The 23,662-nt window shown below is 44.0% G+C and overlaps 1 long non-coding RNA gene across 1 annotated transcript in view; it reads left to right on the plus strand.

Annotated features, from left to right (window-relative positions):
* Positions 1–15,120, plus strand: part of LOC124719100 — a 30,328-nt gene extending 15,208 nt beyond the window's left edge. The window contains exons 2-3 of the long non-coding RNA XR_007005984.1: positions 10,909–11,057; positions 15,002–15,120. This is a non-coding gene — a long non-coding RNA (uncharacterized LOC124719100). The remainder of the gene's footprint in view (positions 1–10,908; positions 11,058–15,001) is intronic.
* Positions 15,121–23,662: the final 8,542 nt, after the last annotated feature.

A 23,662-nucleotide genomic window follows, 5' to 3' on the forward strand; every position in this document is an offset into this window, starting at 1 on the left:
CTCGTTTCACTTGCAAGAGCTTTAGCTGTGCCCTCAGGTCCCGTCCTAACCGCAACTGGGAAAATTCGAAATATCTGGAAAACACACCGAATCTCATTGGCTACCGTGTACTGTCACCCGGTTGGCTACCAATTCGTCCAGCGATAAGGAGTTGCAGAGCGCATTTCAGCTATACAGCTAAAGCCTGTTTTGCGATACTATCTTCGATTTATTTGCAGTAAGTATGATATCTTTATTTCCAACTGTACGTCACTGTTCATATGCTTTTTATATGTTTATTTGTTAGCCGTTCAGCATGTTTACCATGCAGTTCGCTTCGTCAAAATACACTTTACATATTCATATAAGTATAGTTGTTACTAACTTTTACACTATACATTGTGCATATATATATATAATATATATATACTCATTTTTAGTAGTTAGTAATTTTTACATTTGGGTTGTGTGTCTGACAACTTAGAGTACGGTATATCAAGCATGCAGTTGTTTCTAGAGCTGTGCAAATGTAAATTGACTCTCTGTATAAATTGTTGTATATTTTCTTTTACGTATATTAAGCAGTTATACATATAGAGGCTTGGGAGGGTCATTATGTTTAATAGACTGAAGTTCTCCTTACAGGTTTCTATAGGACCCAATCCTTGTATACATCTAATTGCCTGTTTTTTTCCATTTCAATACACAGTTTGTGCCTTTTGAATTACCCCATAACAGAATCCCATATTGTATCTGTGACTGAAAAGATGCACAGTAGCAGACCATCAACAAACTTTTACTGACAGAATATCTTAGTTTTGTACAGGAGGAATACCACGCGTGTAAGTTTGCCTGTGAGAGAACTTAAATGATCATATCATGAGAGTCTTTAGTCTATTTTTAGTCCCAATAGTTTGATACTGTGGTTTTCTTCTTTTCGTACCTTCAGATTAAAATAAATTTCCTTCGTTTCCATTACCGCTGTAGAATTCTTTTTGTAATACCTTTACTCGATTCGTATTCTTTCTGATGAATGTGTCCCTTAAGAATCTGTGAATGCGGAAGTCTTCTTCTCCCGAGGAAGTAAGTTTCGTAACCAAAACTGACTGTTTTATTTATTTTTCAGAATATGGCTAAGGACGTGATGTGTTAGTCGCCGTGTTCTTTACGTCGCCTGACGCTTGTTGACTCCGTCACTGGTCAAAACGTGCCGTCTGACATCGGAAGGTGTCACTAGTATCGTAATTTTCATCTCATCCGAATTTGCGATACCCTGCTAAATGTCGGCTTCGACCAATGACGTGATGGTATTTCCTGCTCTGACATTATTTCCTGATGCACATTTTGAACTGTGTTGCCCCATACTCTACAGCGTTGTTCATTTTCATGTTTTCGCTGGTTCTTTTCAATTTTTTAAGCTCAGGTATGAATCAGAGAAACATTGTGCTCTGCCTAAAAAATTCTGCTGTAGTTTCTATTTTGTCGGTAATTTTAACATTTCGTCGAGTTGTTACACATTGCTGTTGCGAAATACGAAGTCAGCTGCAAGTCCCGATGGCGCACCTCATTTTGCCTCGTTTTTTGGGATGCCGGAAGTGTCGGCTGTGGCATCCTGCGAAAGCATGTCACTGTCCTGAATTCGGTTGAGGAGATTGATTACGTGAGGGGTTTTCTTCAAAATTTGTATCCCCTCCCACCACTTGCTGAGATGTGGTCCGAACCACCCTCCCCCTTTCACCCATATGTGAGATTTATCCCGTCACCGGGTGAAAATACGTAAAAATGAATTTTTTAAAATTTGTTTTAAGCATTGATTGACACACTTTAATAAAACCATGTTGTATTTACAAAGTGCATTAAACAGTCTCTTTTAGCATCTGATTAAAAACACTTTATTTTAAGATGCCAACCCTGAATAGTATTCGGCCGAAAAACACAGATGGAGGCGGACAAACATACTCTGTGGCAAATAGCGTTGGACCTTTAGAAGGATCCCTAAAACACTGACCATATATATATATATATATATATATTTATATATATCGCAGAACCTTTACTTGCCTTTGTAGATGAAATACAACATTGTTTGTACCTTCCTTTCTTCCGTATGATTGCGTGGCTTTTCAGTCTCTTGATTTATGTGATCACAAAGATAATTCTTGGTGAACTTCAGCTTAGCTTCCTGCCACTAACGGTTCACTTCTTGCTCGCACACGTGTTTCGACTTGTCGCGCTGTAACAGTTTTGATACAAATTTGTGTGGAACACGGTGAGACCGTCTTGCTGAGTATCACGACTGACTCGCTGGCGGCCTTGCCGCGCAGCAGGGAAGTCGCCAGGCGACATCTGGCGCAGCGCGTGTCTCAGGCCGGAGAACCCTCTGTGCCCACTCGTGTACCCTCACTTCGAAGAGGCCATACAGACAGATGAGCACTTCAATGATGTCTGCGCTCAGGATTAATTATACAAAACGTCATCCGTTATTTTGTAGGGCGGGCAACCACAGCCAAACATCGACATTTTTTCTAAGAAAATTCCGCACTGCCTGTATGAATGAGTTTAGTCTGCGCGAGCCAGTCAGTCAGGCCGTGTTCTTCTGCCGCGCGGCTCCTCTCAGCTTGCACGGTCATTGCCGCTCCCATCATTTAAAAAAAAATTAAATTTTAACTGCTGATTTCACCATATGACGGTACATTGGACATGAATGGTGGGGAGTGGCTACGGGGCAATGTTCAACGTTAGTATGTTATAAATAGCGTATACTGCCTGAGGATGTACCGATAAGTGGTGCGAAACCGGTCGCAGATTTAATAAAAATCATTCATACAGCCAGTGCGGAACTTTCTTTGAAAAAAATTTATCCGTTATACTAATGTATGGTCTCTGAATTAAGAAGTTGACTTGGGATTTTCATTTCCCCTTCTCCCCTTTAAATGATATTTGGTGAGATTTTGCCAGACACCTCTCAAATCCCACCGTTTTGAGCTGACGTAATTAATTGGGAACTACAAGGTGATGGACAAAAATATTGCTCAAATTCAGGATTTTTTTCCTGCATACTGGAATGTAGTGGACAAATGGTGTTTGCTGCAACGAATAAAACATACATTGACGTTTTTATTGCTATTTTTTTTATTGAAAAATATTGATATTTTCACTGTGTAACTGGTATTTTCCCGAAGCAGCTCTGAAAGGTGTTAGGTCGACGGTTGTTAAAACTACGGTTGTGGTTATCTGAAACATGCAATTAACACATCACCCTGAACCTTACAGCTGTAATTTCAGTTCATCGCAAGGACTTGGAAAAAAATACCCCACAATTATAGATATTTGAAAAAACTCGCCATTTTTGGACCTCCCTTCTTTGACCGAAAAAATATCAACATAAAAAAATTGGCTTCATGGGAGAGCAAAAATCATTGAAGCTGGATGAAAATTGTAGCGTATATGACGACAACCATGCCGAAAAACGTGGTTTTGACAGAAACGCGTTTAAAATTTGACAAGCATTTATCATATAAAAAACGAACTAAGGTTGAAACTTTTAGGATATCATCGATGCGTGGTCCAGAACAACTATCGCCCCGGCTAATGGATGGTCGCTTTGTGCTACTTTGACCTGATAAGGCCACATTTTCGTCCTCAAAGCTCTTTTCATCGCTGATCGCATCGCCGCTATCTTCTCTTATCTTCACAGCATCGGCGCATTTCGTCACCGATTTTGACTTAGAGGGCATTTGCGACGTGCATTAATGCAGTATGGCCTACATTGAATAGACATACGGCCAAGTCTGAAGAAGACAGTTTCACTTCGGCTGGGTGTTATTTTTGGAGCGTATCTCCAGTTTTGAAAAAAACCGCCCGAACAACGCTCCAGGAAATCAGGTTTAGTCAAATACAGTAGTTATAAATAGGGGTGATGGTATCGGTAACGACTTGTGGCAATGGTGTTTTGTGTTTATAACTTTCCAATTCACCGTTTGCTTTAGCCCACAGAATCGTTACTTTTTGGAGTTCGAGCATAATATTTTGGGGAATAATTCTTCAATGTATTATACATTCGAATTCCACAATAAAAAAATTTCGTCACACTGTCTTCCCCCTTAGTGGACATCCTCTTAGACATGCGCACTAGCTTCTTGGAAAGGTGTAATAACATATTGTAGCAATTGTTTACATTTACGGCCTACTCTTGAAATTTACAAACATAATTTGTACGAGCGTTAACAGGTTGGTATGTTCTACTTGAGCTAAATAGTTAAATTTCAGTATGGGTTGCTAGCTTCATTTATTTATCCCAAAAATGTTTTTCTTTTCAGTTAGTTCCGGGTAACGTTGTCTCCACGCCAGTAGTAGAGTTTTGTTTTTTCTGTTCTGACGGGTACAGTTACAGTTTTGATTGTGATACATAAGCTCTGCGTACGATGACGATCCGGAACGTTATGACCACCTCCTTAACAGCATGTCGGTTCACCTTCGAGACGGAATACAGCAGCGACTCTGCTTCACATGGATTCGACAGGCCCTCGGTAGGCTTCTCGGGCTCTGTGGCTCCAGACGGCTGCGCTCGGGTCCCGCAGTTCCCGTAGGGTTAGAGCCGGTGGCTTGTGGCCGAGCACGTGCCACCCGATACCATCCCAGACGTCTTCCAGCGGATTGGCGTCAGGCGACTTTGATCGCCGAGGCGTCAACGTCAGTTCACTACGATGCACCTCAAACCACTGTGGCAGGATTCTGGCCTCGTGACGCGGACAGTTGGCCCGCTGGAAGATGCCGATGTGAAGAAAAAAATGGTTCAAATGGCTCTGAGCACTATGGGACTCAACTGCTGAGGTCATAAGTCCCCTAGAACTTGGAACTACTTAAACCTAACTAACCTAAGGACAACACACACAGCCATGCCCGAGGCAGGATTCGAACCTGCGACCGTAGCGGTTCCAGACTGTAGTGCCAGAACCGCTCGGCCACCAGCGGCCGGCTCCGATGTGAAGAGATGCAGGTGATCCGCAGTAATGCTCACACAGTGCACAGCTGTCGCGGTGCCTTCGATTAACACCACGGGCCCTATGCAAGCCTGCACGCCGCGCGGGATTAGCCGAGCGGTCTACAGCGCTGCAGTCGTGGACTGTGCGGCTGGTCCCGGCGGAGGTTCGAGCCCTCCCTCGGGCATGGGTGTGTGTGTTTGTCCTTAGGATTATTTAGGTTAAGTAGTGTGTAAGCTTAGGGATTGATGACCTTAGCAGTTAAGCTCCGTAAGATTTCACACACATTTGAACATTTTTTTTTGAAGCCTGCACGACTGTCCCCCGTGGCATAGCGTGTAAGCATTATAGCAGGGAAGGCGAATCGTCGACTTAGGTTCAGTGGGAGGTTTTTAGGGAAGTGTGGTGCAGGAGGATCTGCAGCGAATTGACGCATGGTGCAGGGAATGGCAATTGAATCTCAATGTAGACAAGTGTAATGTGCTGCGAATACATAGAAAGATAGATCCCTTATCATTTAGCTACAAAATAGCAGGTCAGCAACTGGAAGCAGTTAATTCCATAAATTATCTGGGAGTAGGGATTAGGAGTGATTTAAAATGGAATGACCATATAAAATTAATCGTCGGTAAAGCAGATGCCAGACAGAGATTCATTGGAAGAATCCTAAGGAAATGCAATCCGAAAACAAAGGAAGTAGGTTACAGTACACTTGTTCGCTCACTGCTTGAATACTACTCACCGGTGTGGGATCCGTACCAGATAGGGTTGATAGAAGAATAGAGAAGATCCAACGGAGAGCAGCGCGCTTCATTACAGGATCATTTGGTAATCGCGAAAGCGTTACGGAGATGATAGATAAACTCCAGTGGAAGACTCTGCAGGAGAGACGCTCAGTAGCTCGGTACGGGCTTTTGTCAAAGTTTCGAGAACATACCTTCACCGAAGAATCAAGCAGTATCTTGCTCCCCCCCTACGTATATCTCACGAAGAGACCATGAGGATAAAATCAGAGAGATTAGAGCCCACACAGAAGCGTACCGACAATCCTTCTTTCCACGAACAATACGGGACTGGAATAGAAGCGAGAACCGATAGAAGTACTCAAGGTACCCTCCGCCACACACCGTCAGGTGGCTTGCGGAGTATGGACGTAGATGTAGATCTGTACAGGAAGCTAGTGCCACCCACTGTTGAGCACTGTTCGAGGGTATGGCATCCGTTCCAGGTCGGATTAAAAGAAAACGTCGAAGCAATACAGGGGTGGGCTGCTGGCTTTGCTACCGGCAGGTTCGATCGACATGCAAGTGTTACGGATACTCTTCGGGAGCTCAGTTGGTAATCGCTGGACTGACGAAGACATTCATTTCGAAGAGCACTACCGAGAAACTTTTAGACAACCGGCATTCGAAGCTGACTGCAGAACGATTCTACCGCCGCGAACGTACATTTCGCGAAGGATCACCAAGAAAGTTAACAGAAATTAGAGCTCGTATGAAGGCATATACATAGTCTTTTTCCCCTCCTCTGTTTGGGAGTAGCCGGCCAGAGTGGCCGAGCTGTACTAGGCGCTACAGTCTGGAACCGCGCGACCGCTACGGTGGCAGGTTCGAATCCTGCCTCGGGTATGGATGTGTGTGATGTCCTTAGGTTAGTTGGGTTTAAGTAGTCTAAGTTCTAGGCGACTGATGACCTCAGAAGTTAAGTCCCAAAGTGCTCAGAGCCATTTGAACCATCTGTTTAAGAGTAGAATAGGAAAGGAAGTGACTAGTACTCTCCGCCACGTACCGTAACGTGGCTTGGGGACTATGGATGTATATGTAGATAATACAGCTCCCGTGCCTACTGCAGCCGTAACTGCAGATGCCGCTGGGTGAAGTCGGAAGTAGGTAGGGGTCGCCTGCTGCCGCGCGTTGGACGGCGCCTTCCAGAAAACTGGCGCCCGCTCCAGCACTGCTCTCTGTCGCCAGGTCTGCCACAACCGCCACCTGTCCCACTTTTCAGAGGAGACGAGCCTCGAGCCTGCAGCCGCCCCGCGACCTTGGGCGGACGTCGAACACCTTGCCGTACACTTGTGGCCTCACTCTCCTTCAGCCGCTTTCCACTGATGCTCACATCTGCAGCACGCCAACAGCTGACCAATTGGTCATTTCCGAGGTGCTCGTTCCCACGCGTTCCCCGTCACTGACGGAAGTAGAAGTAACTCGAGGCCTGCCGCAGGGAACTGCGTTGGCATCCTTGCTTGTTGTGATGTATATTAATAACCTGTCAGATAACATTAATTTCAAACCAAGAGTCTTTTTTATTACAATGAAACTATGTATAATAAAATACTACCTGAAAAAGCTGCACAAATTTTCAGTCAGGTCTTAGATTTCGAAGGGCAACTTGTCTCAGATGTTCAGAATCGTAAAATTGTGCACGTCACACAACGAAAAAGCTTTGTATCCTCATTACAATATGATTTAATCATATTAGCAACCAGTCGACTCATACAAATACCTGATAAAACACTTTGTGCGGATATGGAATGGAACGGTCACCTAAGTTCAGTCGCAGGTAAAGCGGGCGGCTGAGTTCATTTTATTGGCAGGATAACAGGGAACTTGATAGATCTAGAAAGGAGATTGCTTGCAAAACACTCGTGAGACTCATCATAGAATATTGCTCAATTGTGTGGCACCTGTGCCAAGTAGGACTGCAAAGGAGACTGTTTACGAACACTTCTTTTTCCCGTCTTAAAACAGTGCTCATTTTTTGTGGAAACCCTAATTAAATGAGGAATCTAAGAGTGTAACACAGTCCCCTACGTACCATATCCATAGGGACCAGAAAGACAAGTTCAGCATAATTACACGTCGCACAGAGTCATTTAAGCAGTCATCGGTCCTGCACTTCGTACACGAAATCTAAATCTATGGTGCAATGAGAAGTACCCTCTGCCATACACTGGAGAGTGGCTTGTAGATTATGAATGCAGACGTAGACGTATCCGAGCTGCTATCGGTGCTTTTTCGCTCAGTGCACTGACTGTCGGTTACCAGAAACCTTACGCTTCCGCCTCTCCTTCCCTTGCCTCTAACGAAAACACCGCAAGTGCCGTAACCCGAGCTCAGTAGACCCAAAATATGCGAACACGTCTCTCGGCTTATCCGTAGATACTCGGCCGTTTCTGAGGAAACGACTGTCAGAGATTCCGACGTAATTTAGATGCATTTTAGCGCAGCCCCGTTTCCGACACCCAGTTACTGTTTTTGTCTAATTTGTTTATTTTTTTCGGTTATGTCCATAGCAAGTTACTACACGATTATTTCGTATCAAGTTAGGGGATGCAAGGGCGTTATATTAATCGTAAAATTACATCTGGGTTTGACAATAAGTCTAATTCATATTATATTATACAGGGCGTTCAAAAAGAAAAGTCTAGAATACTTTGAGAGGAGGTAGTACTCATCGAAACAAGAAAAACAAGTCCAGTAAACATGGATGCGGAAATGCATACTTTCTGCCATAAACGCGTGTTTACAGGAGGTGTTCAACGAGGCGTCCATTCATAACAATACACACCTTTCCTCTCCGGCACAAGGAATGACGAACCTTTTGAAGTATACCCGCTTATTGTGCCAGCTGGCACACATCGAAGACGCGACCCTGTAGTGTCCACACATTGTTGACTGTCGTGGCGTAGACCAATTCCTTAAAGTTTCCCCATAACCAAATGTCTAGGGGACTGAGGTCTGAGGAACGAGCAGGCTTGATGACATCAACTTTCATCTGGCATCCCTAGGCAAGGAGGTTTGACGGTAATCTTTCAATATTTGTATTTGTTGCTGCAGTGGCACAGCCTCCAGCTAGGTAGGAGATACATTAATGAGAAAGTCCAGATAATGGGTCCCAGTTAAACCTTGTGGTAGTAGTATGGCCCTATTAATCTGTTGTCAAGTACGCTCGATTGAGAATCGGTTTTGGTGCCGTCTTTCCTGAATTGCTTGCGCATTTACACCTGCTCGTACACGCTGGTTATGGAAATTCACAACACCATCTCTCGTGAACCTGCCTCATCAGTAAATACAATGTTGGATGTAAACAGTGGATCTGCGGCACACTTCTGCAACAGCCGTTGACAGAACCGCCGCCTGCCGTGACGATCCTGTGGCCTAAGGGCCTGAACGAGGTGTGGATGATATGGGTACAGCAATCGTTACTGACGTACCCCCAGATACGAGAGTGAGGGACGCCTTCTGCTGCTGCCGATCGTCGCACACTGGTCCCAGGGGTTTCTTCATCGAACGTAGGAGGCGCTCCTCCGTGTCAGGCGGGGCCTCCCACTGTCAGTCTAGCGAGGTGCGAGGGCACCTCTCAGACGCTGGAAAAGTCTGCCAAACAGTTGGTCAGAGGGCACTCTGCGCTGTGGACATTTTTTCAGCGTAGGGGGCATCGGCTCACAGGCTACCTCCATTTGCTAAACCATAGCACAATATCAAATCCGCCATTTCACTGGTCGAGTAGTAGACTTCCATTTCTAAAAGTTGTAGAAGAGAGAAAATGTAAATGTACTGCACCATTTGTACGTACAAACATCAATAACAGTAAACACTTAAGTAAATCCGCGTGTGGAAGATGGTAAAACACTATGATACATACCAAGGGCTGACAGCACTGTACAATAAGAGTCATAGACACGACGAAAACTAACGTAGCATCGAACCGCACAACTGACTGCATGCCACCTAATGGTAGGTAGAGAACCGTGAGTATGACAGCACAATACCCTGCCTACACATTTGGCGGAGCACCAACGCAAGCGTCGCGCAGCCCCTCCATAAACACGTGTCTATCTCGGAAAGTATGCGTTTCCCGGACCCATCTTTATTGGACTTATTTTTCTTGTTTCGATGAGTACGGCCACCTCTCAAAGTATCTGACTTTTTTTGAACACTTTTTTTTTGAACACCCTGTATGATACGTGTGTGTACGGTATTTTCAGGAGATGCGACATTTTTGAAATTCTTATATTCTTGTATTTCCTTCTTGTATCAGTTGCCATATTTTGTTCTTATGTCTGCTCTCGAGGAAGATTTGGTGCATTCCCTTTATGATACCGTTTGTGAAAACATTCGAAACAGAAGTTTCAACAGCACGAGCACTGCGCCAAGGGTGTTTGCCACAGAGACATTTCTTCGTATGGATGTGACGTGGGAAAGAAACGTCGTTAACATTGCTGAAGATTTCACGCGTTGGCAATAATTTCGCGGCAAACCACGCATAACGGACAACTTTTCCGAAAAGTGACGCTTCCTATTGATTAAGAATCAAGACACAATAGAGAAATTTCACCGAAAACAATATGACATAAATTTTCCATTCACTCCCCCCCCCCCTTTTTTTTTTAAATTCATTGATCAGACATACAGTCACTTAACGAATAAGAACAACGTTATTTGAGTATGCACTGGAAAACATTCGCATAGTAATCTTTTAAGGACTGGGTAGATAAATGAAATAAACAATAAAATAAAATAACATAAAAATGCAGTAATCGGGTTTCGAACTCGGGATGCAAAAGTGAAAATCTCCGCCGCTAGCCACTTTGCGACTAGCTGGGCTGAGCTTATCGCGCGCTAAAAGGCATTGGAATTCGTCGGAAACTTTGATGACGGTCGTTTCCTCAGAAACGGTCGAGTATCTACGGATAAACCGAGACACTAGTTCGGTTATCTTGACCCCTCTTCCTCTGAGTGAAGTTTCTGAGAAATCGGGTTACGGCACCTCACGTGTTCTCCTCGTAAATTGTGAAGATAAGAACGTATTGCTGCACCAGGATTTGAGGCCACTGCTTCCGCGCTGGTGTGCATTAGCAACCTCGGCCCAGTTTTGACGCTGCGGACACGCTGGGAGCAGTCATTTCGATAATACTGCTAAAAGCCGGTGTTTATTGTTTTTGCAGTTGGTGCTGAACTCGGAAGAGGATGCAGGCGACATCGAGGCGATGCAGGAGGAGTCGGCGAACGAGGGCGGCTTCGACGTCAGTGTCGGTGGCGACGGCGCGGAGGAGGGGCAGGCGGAGTGGCTGGAGCGGCGCGGCGTCCCTGCCAGGTGGGCGGCTGTCCAGCGCTCCAGACGTACTGGAACATCAGCCACGGGGTAGCAGGGGGGCGCGAGTCACCTGCGAACGTAGAGGACGTGTAGGGCGCACTGCCCTAAAAGAGGACTGCAGCGAGTCTTCGACTCACTGTTAACACTGTGCATGCAATGCCCCTTTTTTATTTGAACTTAACAACTCTCTATTGCAATATGCTGACATGCATGTGAAGGGTCAGACAAAAGTCCCTTAGCAGTTGAAAATGCAATTCACAGATTTATTTATTTAGTTCGTAAGGCTCACATGTAGTGTAAAATATACATTAGTATATGTATATAACAATAATACAGAAAGACAAAACTAAGTAAATGTCAATATCTAAGTTTTTTAAGCTGCATAAGAGCTGTATCGTCAGCTTTCATGAGGTCGCTGCAACTCCCCTGTTAGGAACGCAAGGGGTATTCATCCCTAATGTGCTTGACTGTCTGGTTCGGAGCTCCACAGTCACAAACCGGAGATGGTGAAGCACACCATTTGTAAAGTGAATCTCGCGCGCCGACCGATCCCAGTGCGAGCTCTGTCCAGTTAGACCCACAGCTTCCTGTTGAGTTCTGTGCCAGCAGTATCAACAGTTATACTTTCGGAACCACTCACGCTTTGCAGGATTTTCAATAAGTTGGCGCTTCTGACCAAACAGGTGTCTCACCTCGATATTTCTGGCATCTAGCTGTTCTACTTGGTTTCTTAAACGGAATCTACTTCGTCGTAGGGGTAATTCCAGATTCTCCTGTAGCTTGCAGTATTCTCTAAGCGAGGTCTCACTTCTGTGGATTCCTTGTTCATATGTGTTCCTCAGCAGAGAAAGTCAAGAAATAGGTGTTGGCTGGATTGTCCCAGTAATTAACTGCGTAGTGTGGTCCAACTGGACGTCGATCAGGTTTGGTGTGGCAGCTGATCAGCCATACCAGGGCGCAGTACTGGCTGCTGACAAGGCCAGGGCAATGGATGACATGCTCCCCATGTCATTTCACAAAATGTGTTAATAATGTTGTTACGAGTTTTTATTTTGGCAGCGGCATTTGCAAAATGTCTTTTACATGAAAGGATGCGGTCAAGGGCGACACCAACGTACATAGGGTACTCGTATGGCGAATGGAATGCGTACTGGAATGCGGTAGACAAATGGGGTTTACTGCAACGAATAAAGCGTACATAGAAGTTTATATTAGTATTTTTTATTCAAAAATGTTAATATCTTCACTGTGTAACTGGGATTTTCCCGAGGCAGCTCTGAAAGGAGGTGGATCGACGGTTGTCGCTGTAACTCCCGTTGTGGTTATCTGAAACATGAAAACAACATATGTCCTTGAGCCTTACATATGTGATTTCACTTCATCATAGGGATTTGCAAACAAAAAAAAATTGGCAAAATTATTGATATTTGAAAAAATGGCCATTTTAACATAAAAAATATCGGCTACGGTGAACTGAAGAGAATTCAATTAGCTTCAACAAAACTTGAAACTTCGGGAAATCATCGATACCTGGTCCATAATGACTGCCGCCCTGGCTAGTGGATGGCATTTCATCGCCGATTTTGATTTGAAGGACATCTGCCAAGTTCACTAACGCAGTGTGGCCTACACTGAATGGACATAAGGCCAAATTTGAAGCAATGTTGACAATTTCGCTTCGGCTGGATGTTATTTTTGGAGCATATCTACAAATGAGACTATTGAAACTTTCGTTCACATTTTGAGTAAAACCACCCAAGCAACGATCCAGCAAATGAGGTTTACTCAAATCGGTATAAATAGGAGTGATGGCGTCGGTAACGACTTGTGGCAATGTCGTTTTGTGTTTATAACTTTCCAGTTCACCGTTTGCTTTAGCGCGCTGCTAACTGGACAAGGATTGCTCGCCATCAGCACGGAAGTGATGTTGAGGATTACCATCCGATGAACTCTTGTAAAGTAGTGTGGCGCAAATAGCATTGTACGTATTCTCAGCAGAGTCGACGTTAACACGAACAGCTTTGCCATATACAAAAATGGTCCAAATGGCTCTAAAGACGATGGGACTCAACATCTGAGGTCATCAGTCCCCTAGAACTACTTAAACCTAACTAAACCTAAGGACATCACACACATCCACGGCCGAGACAGGATTCGAACCTGCGACCGTAGCAGTCGCGCGGTTCCGGACTGAAGCGCCTAGAACCGCTCGGCGACCGCGGCCGGCCTTGCCATATACAGCTGACAGCGTCTGCCAGGTGTCAACATAAGAAAAGTGTAACTCTACTACGTGTTCGAGACACTGATAAACGTTTGTACCATAAGAATCGGTCCTAAACATCTGGTTGACGCAACGAAGGAAGTGTGAGCGCGGAACCCGTTCTCTAACGCCGAGGCAAGCTGTCCACGCTCGGCTTCAAACGTTCACAGAATCGTTACCTTTTGAAGTACGCGCATAATATTTTGGGCAATAATTCTTCAATGTATTTACATTCGAATTCCGTAATAAAAAAAATTCGAGTTTTTTGGACCGTCACCCTGTCGTTCCCCCTTTAGCCAATTCCGATTGCCGGCCGCTGTGGCCGAGCAGTTCTGGGCGCTTGAGTCCGGAACTGCGCGACCGCTACGGTCGCAGGTTCGAATCCTGCCTCGGGCATGGATGTGTGTGATGTCCTTAGGTTAGTTCGGTTTAAGTAGTTCTAAGTTCTAGGGGACTGATGACCTCAGAAGTTAAGTCCCATAGTGCTAAGAGCCATTTGAAGCAATTCCGATCGAAGACGATCGAACCCTGTATGTTGCGGAAACAAGGACTACCGGCGTTAAGTTGTGCAAGTACGTTCGGCCACTGCCTACACAAAAAAATGGCTCTGAGCACTATAGGACTTAACTTCTGAGGTCATTAGTCCCCTAGAACTTAGAACTACTTAAACCTAACTACCCTAAGGACATCGCACACATCCATGCCCGAGACAGGATTCGAACCTGCCACCGTAGCGGTCGCGCGGTTCCAGACGTGCCTACACAGATGGGATACACTTCCCAGACTGACATCGAAGACGAGGACGAAACTTTGACTGACGTGTTTACATAAAAATGGTAAATAAACGTACGACATAAAACATCCTTTCCGTTGTTATTGTTCATTTTTATGTAAGTACTTCTAATGCTAGTTTTTGCAGGTAATGTCTTCCTGTAATTAATTTTCAGCCAGTGAGTGAACATCATTTCGTCGAATAATTCGAACTTAAAACAGCTTTGTCCAATTTCATGAAAAACAATGTATTTTTGTTGCTGTTTTTCCCGTCTTGTGTAAATTATTTACATTGCATTTTGCGTTTGTTGTACGTTGCTACATTACTCGTAATTTTTTTTAAAAAGAGTAACATACGATCAAAAGTTGCAAAATATTAGGTCAATTTTTTCAAGCGTAGCTGAATACATATTTTTGTTTCTTGAAAAGTAAAACTGGACCAAAGTAAATCATTTTATCGTTTGGACCATAGCAGTGTGTACATTCTTAATTTGGCGCAAAAATGAGCCCAATTGGGCGCTTGGTTCAGTTACTATGGTTAAAAATCGAAAATTCGTTTTTTTAAAATTTTTTTTATATAAATGACGGTTTGGGGAGGGTGCAGTAACGGCGTACTTCCGCTGCGGGCTATTGCAAAGATTGTTAGCCTAATCCGTTATTGACATTTTAACTTTTGAAAAATAGTTTTTCCTAAGTAGGCTGGCTATTGCAATATAGACATTCCTTCCAGCGGTAGACCATTACAGAGTTTTGATCTAGAGTCGTAGCTACATTTGGTTCGTTAGCTCTATTCTAGATGAGTATTGGTGTTTACTGGAATGGTGCGAGCACGGTTAGCGTGTAAATCATTTGTATTGTGATCACGTGCCAAGCAGAAATGCAGAGTCTTAAAGTATGACTGTTGTGATTTCAGCGTTCCAGGAGACGAAGGTAAAGAAGAGAAGTGCAGCGGTGATGAAGAGGAGAGGGAAGTGGCGCTGGGTAAAAACGATGCGAAACCGCCGAAGTAGCGAGACACGGCGGGGTTTCCCGGAGCGCCCAGCTGCGGCCGGGGCGTCCCCGCGCTGCTTGCGGCGGCCAGAACTTTTGTTGATGTTGATTAGTTGTTGCAACGCTATTTCTCCCTTTCGATTACAATAAACGAATTAGTGTGCACGTCTAGACGTCACGCATAGATGCACTGCCAACGTTTAAAATTGTGACATGACGAAGGCGGCGTGCAACAGACGTCAGGTTGGTGTTAAATGTACCACGTGCTCTAACACACTAAAGATTTATTTCTGTGCCAAGGCAAAAAGTAAACCTACGTCCTGTACATAACGAAATATCGTACGTCAGGTTCCTCATTTTTGAACGTCGCTTGTTTGTGAGAAGCTAGCGTTGCGCGTCGTGTGAGGAGGGGAATCGTCCGCCGTCGCGGAATTCCAGAGCGGAAGGACGGCGGCGTAGCCACACTGCGGTGCTGTCGCTGCCGCACCACTGTCGTTGGAGTACGGAATCTGTGGGTTCGGGAGAACGGCACTCGACACGGAGCAGGATCTTAACAGCCCCACGTGACTAGCCCCCGAGAGGACGGCCACGTTGTTCACTCGGCCGTGCAGGACGTGCCGGCAGCAGCTCGACTTTGGAAGTGGGTTGGTTCGCGGCGAAACAAACAAGCATCGACACGACCGGCAGCGGCCCCGGCCCAGACAGCAAAGCAGCCAACAGCACAACAAACTGTGTGCCTGGTAAAATTACTGATTTTTGAGTTGATACGTGAACGAGATTAACAGACAAGACATTCATAGTTCTTTACGTTGAAATGAGGTAAAAACGATTAAGAACGCGTAACTGCGATTAATTATACACTACTGGCCATTAAAATTGCTACAACAAGAAGATGACGTGCTACAAACGCGAAATTTAACCGACAGAAAGAAGATGCTGTGATATGCAAATGGTTAGCTTTTCAGAGCATTCACGCAAGGCTGACGCCGGTGGCGACACCTACAACGTGCTGACATGAGGAATGTTTCCCACCGATTTCTCATACACAAGCAGCAGTTGACCGGCGTTGCCTGGTGAAACGTTGTTGTGATGCCTCGTGTAAGGAGGAGAAATGCGTACCATCACGTTTCCGACTTTGATAAAGGTCGGGTTGTAGCCTATCGCGATTGCGGTTTATCGTATCGCGACATTGCTGCTCGCGTTGGTCGAGATCGAATGACTGTTAGCAGAATATAGAATCGGTGGGTTCAGGAGGGTAATACGGAACGCCGTGCTGGATCCCAACGGCCTCGTATCACTAGCAGTCGAGATGACAGGCATCTTATCCGCACGGTTGTATCGGATCGTGCAGCCACGTATCGATCCCTGAGTCAACAAATGGGGACGTTTGCAAGACAACAACCATGTGCACGAACAGTTCGACGACGTTTGCAGCAGCATGGACTATCAGCTCGGAGACCGTGGCTACGGTTACCCTTGACGCTGCATCACAGACAGGAGCGCCTGCGACGGTGTACTCGACGATGAACCTGGGTGCACGAATGGCAAAACGTCATTTTCTCGGATGAATCCAGGTTCTCTTTACAGCATAATGATGGTCGCATCCGTGTTTGGCGACATCGCGGTGAACGCACATTGGAAGCGTGTATTCGTCATCACCATATTGGCGTATCACCCGGCTTGATGGTATGGGGTGCCATTGGTTACACGTCTCGGTCACCTCTTGTTCACATTGACGGCACTCTGAACAGTGGACGTTACATTTCAGATGTGGCTCTAACCTTCATTCGATCCCTGCGAAACCCTACATTTCAGCAGGATAATGCACGACCGCATGTTGCAGGTCGTGTACGGGCATTTCTGGATACAGAAAATGTTCGACTGCTGCCCTGGCCAGCACATGCTCCAGATCTCTCTCCAATTGAAAACGTCTGGTCAATGGTGGTCGAGCTACTGGCTAGTCACAATACGCCAGTCACTACTCTTGATGAACTGTGGTATCGTGTTGAAGCTGCATGGGCAGCTGTACCTGTACACGCCATCCAAGCTCTGTTTGACTCAATGCCCAGGCGTATCAAGGCCGTTATTACGGCCAGAGGTGTTTGTTCTGGGTACTGATTTCTCAGGATTTATGCACCCAAATTGCGTGAAAATGTAATCACATGTCAGTTCTAGTATAATATATTTGTCCAATGAATACCCGTTTATCATCTGCATTTCTTCTTGTTGTAGCAATTTTAATGGCCAGTAGTGTACATCATCACCAGAACATTAGTAAACATAGCTGCTGACGTCTTTGAAAAAATAGGTTGTTTTGTTGCGTGTGAACTGCTAGGGACACCTGGTGCATTTTCAAATGTACACTAGTTCTCTAGTAAAGCATGCACAGATTTCCAAGTAATATTTTTGTTCACAAACACTGAATCACGCACATCGCAGTCGGTTATATTCACACAATTTTCTGGTTCCGGCATAACTTGGAGAACAAATTGAGTGACATGAATTTTTTTAATGGAATTCCTTTTGAATAGACCTCCAGTTTAAAATCATTATCCGTCACGACATGCACTAAGTAATGGCACTGCACACACAGATCTATACACATAGTAACAATATAGTCTTCTTTCACTGTTTTTACCCAGTTCTTCTGTAAAGATATTGAATTAACTTTATCTTTCAGTTCCTGAACGCTGCAGTATCAAAGCCTTTTTAAATCCTCATTATAGCTGGCTGCACCAATCTTGATGCTTTCCTGCAATTCTGCTACCTCCAACGTGCTCAATTTTTTGTTCTGGTCTCTTTGTGGATGGTCCAGCATCTGAAGATAGGCAGGCTGGACACACCTGGAAAATACCTGGCTTGACATTTCATCCAAGCCTATGTTTTGAAAATGGAGCACTTACAGGTTTTTCCGTCTGTGGGAGATGCTTCCCACAAAATGTCGCTAGCTTTGAAATGCGTGCGACATGCCCGAAACCGAGCAGTGAAGTATATTAATCGGTATGCATGTGTAAGCATGCGTACGTAATGTGTCTCATAACGCAATCCATAAAAACGGGACTTCTCCGGTGCTTACACCCCGGGTTCTACTGGTGATAAAAAGGGAGGGTCAAGTGTTTTGGACAGTCCTTGGGCCAGGGACCGTTTGTACAACTAACAGAATGATCGCCTCAGTGTCACTATCCTACAGTTCAGGGTCGAAGTTTGAATACTACACACTTCCTCCTCTTTTGGAAAATGGAGCAAATCTGTTGGTTCTTTCTGCATTTTATGTGGTCTGCGGTGGGTTTGATGGGACTTATGAAGGCACCATTAGTTCACGGGCTGTTCATCGGAAAACTGAAAAAATGTGTTTTATTTCTTACTATATTTTTACTTACAACAGCGGACCAAAACCCAGTCGAGGATTCAGAGACTGGCATGCGCAGCATATGGTTGTAATTTTTACGATCTATTCCTAAGATTCCGTTCTCGACCAAACTTGAAATTTTTTTTGATGTGTTTACTCGTTTCCGCGACACAGAGCTTCGAATTTGCCCTACTTGTAAACGTAAAATGCAGCGTGAGACGAAAACGTTCTTTACGAAGTGAAGTAGCAAGGAGGAATGTTTTTTTGACATAATATCCTGTTTGATGTAAAAAATTAGTCTTGCGTTATCTGAGTTTCACATAAGTAGATGATATAACTTTTACTGACCTATAAATTTGTTTTCATATTGCTCACATGCCCTGCTGCAGCCGGGAAAAGGAAAGAACCAGCGGAAAACTGCTCCTACAGGAGCACAAAAAATTATAAATTTCCCGCCTATTCAAAAGACTGCCTGAAAAGTGGGTAGCAGCTACCTCATTTCACCTTCCTTAGCCTCTTTAAAAATTTTCCCAGAAATTTTGTCGTGTGAACACATTTGTACATTTTTTAACATGCAACTCACCTCAAATTCCCCTAACTGTAACTCGCTTACACCCACTAGTCTATCGCTGTAAGTCGCTCCCACTTGCCCTTTCTCAGTCACTCATTCAACCCAACTCCTGTCATGATCTCTTTTTTCGCCTCCTGATCACTGTCTGCTGTGTCAGAGCCACAGTTCCCTTCGTTCTGCGCCACTACTGCAGTCTCCTCTCCCCTCACTGTCTCCCCCTTGTTGCTCTCTCTCACCGCTACTCTCTCATTCCTTCCTTCCCACTGCTGCTGTCTCTTCTCTCACTATCTCTCTCTTTCTCGTTGTCATTGTCATGTACTCTGTCTCTCATTATCACTGGCTCTCATCCACTTCCACTTTCTCCTTCTCTTTATTGCTCCTCCACTGGCACACTCTCCCTAACTCTTTTCCTAGCAAAGTCCTGCCACTGTCAACAATGTCGCACTACGATTGTGTCCCTCTCTTTCTCTCACACTGCCGTTGTCTTCTTCATTATTTCTATAACACAACCACTGTCTAATATCTTCCAGTATTTATTACTTTTCCTTCTCTTTGCCGTTCCACTCTCTTCTTCTCTCTCAGCTTAAAGACGAACGAATATTGTCAGCGTGCCAAAATTTTTGGGAAATTTTTTAAAGGTGCTGAGAAAGGTAGAATGAGGCAGCTGGTACCCCACTTCTCAGACAGAGTCTTTAAAACAAACCGGAAAAATTCACATTTTTTGTGCTCCAATAGCAGCATTTTTCCGCTGGTGTAGCAATATTTGACGTTTCTTCCTAAAGTGCAGGACCGATTTCAAGCAAACGTGGAACACATTTATTTACTGTCTGCCTGGAAAGAATTTCTGTGGTGGTGAGAACCACCCCCCCCCCCATCAAAGGGATGGAGGTGTGGGTGAATAAGCACATAATATCAAACCTTTACATGACTTTTTTCTCGGTCACGACCACTGCAAAGTGATGAAGGAAAAACAGTTTGTCGCTTACTACATTTTTGCTGTTCATGCAGTAAAACTGCCACCTGAAGCACAATGTGTTAATCTATTACTTCTTTACTGCTAACTGTATTCGTGACACATTTTGCAGACAGTATTCACATATACCACTGAATGTGTCAGAAATATTACTCCATTGTACGACATTACGTCTGCTGCATGAGAGGAAAATAAATCAAACAGACCAGTTCATTCTCACTTTCAGCAGACAGAAAACAAGGTAAGCTTACAGACATTAATGATGTACTCTTCCGTCAATAATTCATTGTATCGTCGCATGGATTTGTTTTCGAAATATAGCAGTTAAAAATACAGAACTTGATCGCTTTAGTATGTAATAGCAGACTGGGGCAATGATGCACTAAAAGAGTAAAGTTGTGCACCTCCGTGAAAAAGAAGCTGGGTGAAGCTGAAATGAAGAAGAAAGTAAGCAGTGAATTAGAAACAACAGACTTGGCTGAAGAATAAGTGTGGGAAAACCGTGCGTGGGTGTCTTACAGAGCAACCAGTAAAGGAGGCACAGAAAAGCAGAAGAGAAGAGGAAACACCAGAGCCACCAGGGTATTGGAGGCTTGCAGCATTTGTAACGACGTGAATTTAGAAGATTACGACAACCAGTTCCAGTGGCGGCTTCTTATGATGTCCTAATGTGCTACAGAGTACTACAAATATCACACTAAAATTACGCGATTTCGCTTCGGATACGAGCCGAAAATCACGCTAAAATTATACCATTACTCTTCAAACGCGGGACAGAAATCGCACTAAAATTAAGTCATTTCTCTCGAAATGCGTGCTCGTGTGCTAATATAAAAGACGAAAACATGTTCAGCAGCGTTCTCTCCGCAATAACTAGAATCCAGTGTGGAGTGCTGGAACGACGGTCACAGCGCTACGATGAACTCACACGTCAGAGATGCGACGCAACTGTCTGGTTTCTGCTCTGCTTGCTCTGTTGTGACGTCATCCCTTCCGGCACTGCAACTGCTGCGTCGCTCACAGCGACAGGTCAATCTGTTTTTCTTTGAAATTGCGTGCAGCGTACTGTGAAAGCAGAGTATGATCACTTTTTTAAAGAGATATTGTCTTGACGTCACTGCGGATGAGCGGTTCAAACCGCAGACTGGTAGCGTGCGGACCTCGTTTCGACGGCTGCTGATAACAATATTTTTCTTTGTATCTTATTCCTCGCAATTTGCCTCTAATTAATTACAAAATTTAAAAACAACAGTTCACTTTACATACGTAACATTAGTATATTCGATTTAGTTACGATTACTGCCATTGTAAGTAAAAAGTCTATGTAGGTAGGCTAGATATGAGAAAATTCAGTATGAAAGTGTTTTCTGTAAGTGATCTACTAAAGAGAGCCTTTCCCTGTACATCTTTGGAGGAGACAATGTAGATGTACTTCAAATGTAAATGTAACAGTGTAGGGGCGTGGAACGAGGTTTACCAATTTGGCTTGAGTAACACTGAAAATTTCGAAATAGTTGCAAAATATTTTGATCAACTTCTTAACTGTCCAGAAACAATCCATAAGCTTGAATACTGAAACACTCGCGAAAATCTAGAAGTAGATTTATCCTCAACTATTAAAAAAATGAAAAAGTTATTAAAACGTTGTAAAACTAGTGGAGGAGACTATTACAACTGAGCTTTTGTACTAGTCTATGCGAGAAACAAAAAAGAATTGAAATCAATCTTTCAGAAAACTTGGAAAACAGAAAAGCTTCCAGGAGAGTGGAACGTGGCCTTGATACATCCACTATATAAAAAAGGTAATAAACAAGATTTTAAAAACAACGGAGGAAATTCTTAGCAGCAAGTTGCATATAACATATTTTCAAGATTATACTAAATAACAGAGTAGAAGCAACACTGCAGTGTAATTCAGGTAAATATCAAGGTGGTTTTAGGAAGGAAATTCAGGTGAATATCAAGGTGGTTTAAGGACAGATCGTGTTATGAACAAATATTCAATCTCAAGTCAATCACTCGCCACAGGTTGCTGGTTTCAAAAGGACAGTATTTTTCTTTGAAACTGAGTGCAGCGTACTGTACGAGTGTAGAGTATGAGGGATTTTTAAATTGCCATTGTCAGGTTTCCATCGTGGGCGATTGATCCAGGCCATAGGCTGGTAGTTCTGAAAACTGGGTTCGATTGCTGTAGATACCAACAGTTTGTTCTCGAGAATGTTAATGTATTGATTATATATTTAAACAGTTCAATTTATTTACATAAAATTAAGAGACTAAATCTAGTTATAATTCTACCATTATAAGTGAACAAACTGTAGCACATTGGTATACTTTTGCACTAACCACTATTGACCAGTTCACTGCTCCGTTGAAATCACTGCCTTGTTTTTCTTTCTTTTTGTTTTTTTGAGTCATCAGTCATCCGACTGGTTTGATGTGGCCCGCCACGGATTCCCCTCCCTGTGCCAAACTCTTCATCTCAGAATAGCACTTGCAACCTACGTCCTCAATTATTTGCTGGATGTATTCCAATCTCTGTCTTCCTCTACAGTTTTTGCCCTCTACGGCTCCTTCTGGCACCCCATGGAAGTCAGTCCCTGATGTCTCTTAACAGATGTCCTATCATCCTGTCCCTTCTCCTTGTCAGTGTTTTCCACATAAGCCTTTCCTCTCCGATTGTGCGCAGAACCTCCTCATTCCTTACTTATCAGTCCACCTAATTTTCAACGTTCGTCTGTAGCACCACGTCTCAAATGCTTCGATCCTCTTCTGTTCCAGTTTTCCCACAGTACATGTTTCACTACCATACAATGTTAAGGCCTATGTTTGATGCTAGTAGACTTCTCTTGGCCAGGATTGCCCTTTTTTCCAGTGATGGTCTGCTTCTGATGTTCTCCTTTTTCATTCCTCATAGGTTATTTTGCTGCCCAGGTAGCAGAATACCTTAGCCTCATCTACTTCGTGACCATCAATCCTGATGTTAAGTTTCTCGCTGTTCTCATTTCTACTACTTCTCGTTACTTTCGTCTTTCTTCGATTCTTAGAATCACTACCTACAATTAGGAAAGAGCCTCATGAAGTGTGTTGCATCCGTGGAAAAGTAGGTACGTCAAAGAATTGTGATGCAGCTGTGTCTGGTGCTCTGGTTGAGATCACGCTGCGTGTTCTGGAGAAGACTCCCCAACACTACATCTGTAGTGACTGCTTATCCAAAAACTGTGCATATCGAAAGCTGTCGAAATGAGAGCGGCTTGCTGCAGCGGTTAGTGATCCCCAGACTACTGGAATAAAAGGAACCATTTGCTCGCTTGAGAGAAGTGTCCAGCTTTCTGCTTCCCAGATTACGTCCGTTTCTGATCGGACTTAGAGAAATGTCCCGGTTCGTCAGACAGAAATTATGGCAACCCTGCCCTCAGCAGCAACGGTATGCGGGCAATGCGTTGTTCAGTGTCGCTAGCTCTCCAAAACAAATTAGCTAAATGTGTCTACAAGAGGAAGACAGAAAAAATCTGAATTAAAGTAAGGTGTATTATGCGCAGTTTCATTTTTACAATTATTGTAGCCTAACAGACTAGAGTGATTTTTATTTCTTTTCGTAATTTGGTATCTTTTGGATATTACAGAAATACAAACAATTGACATAATTTGAATTACATATCCTTGATAATACGAAACAATAGAGATGCAT

This window comes from Schistocerca piceifrons, chromosome 10 (assembly GCF_021461385.2).
Source record: "Schistocerca piceifrons isolate TAMUIC-IGC-003096 chromosome 10, iqSchPice1.1, whole genome shotgun sequence".
NCBI classification, from domain to species: domain Eukaryota; kingdom Metazoa; phylum Arthropoda; class Insecta; order Orthoptera; family Acrididae; genus Schistocerca; species Schistocerca piceifrons.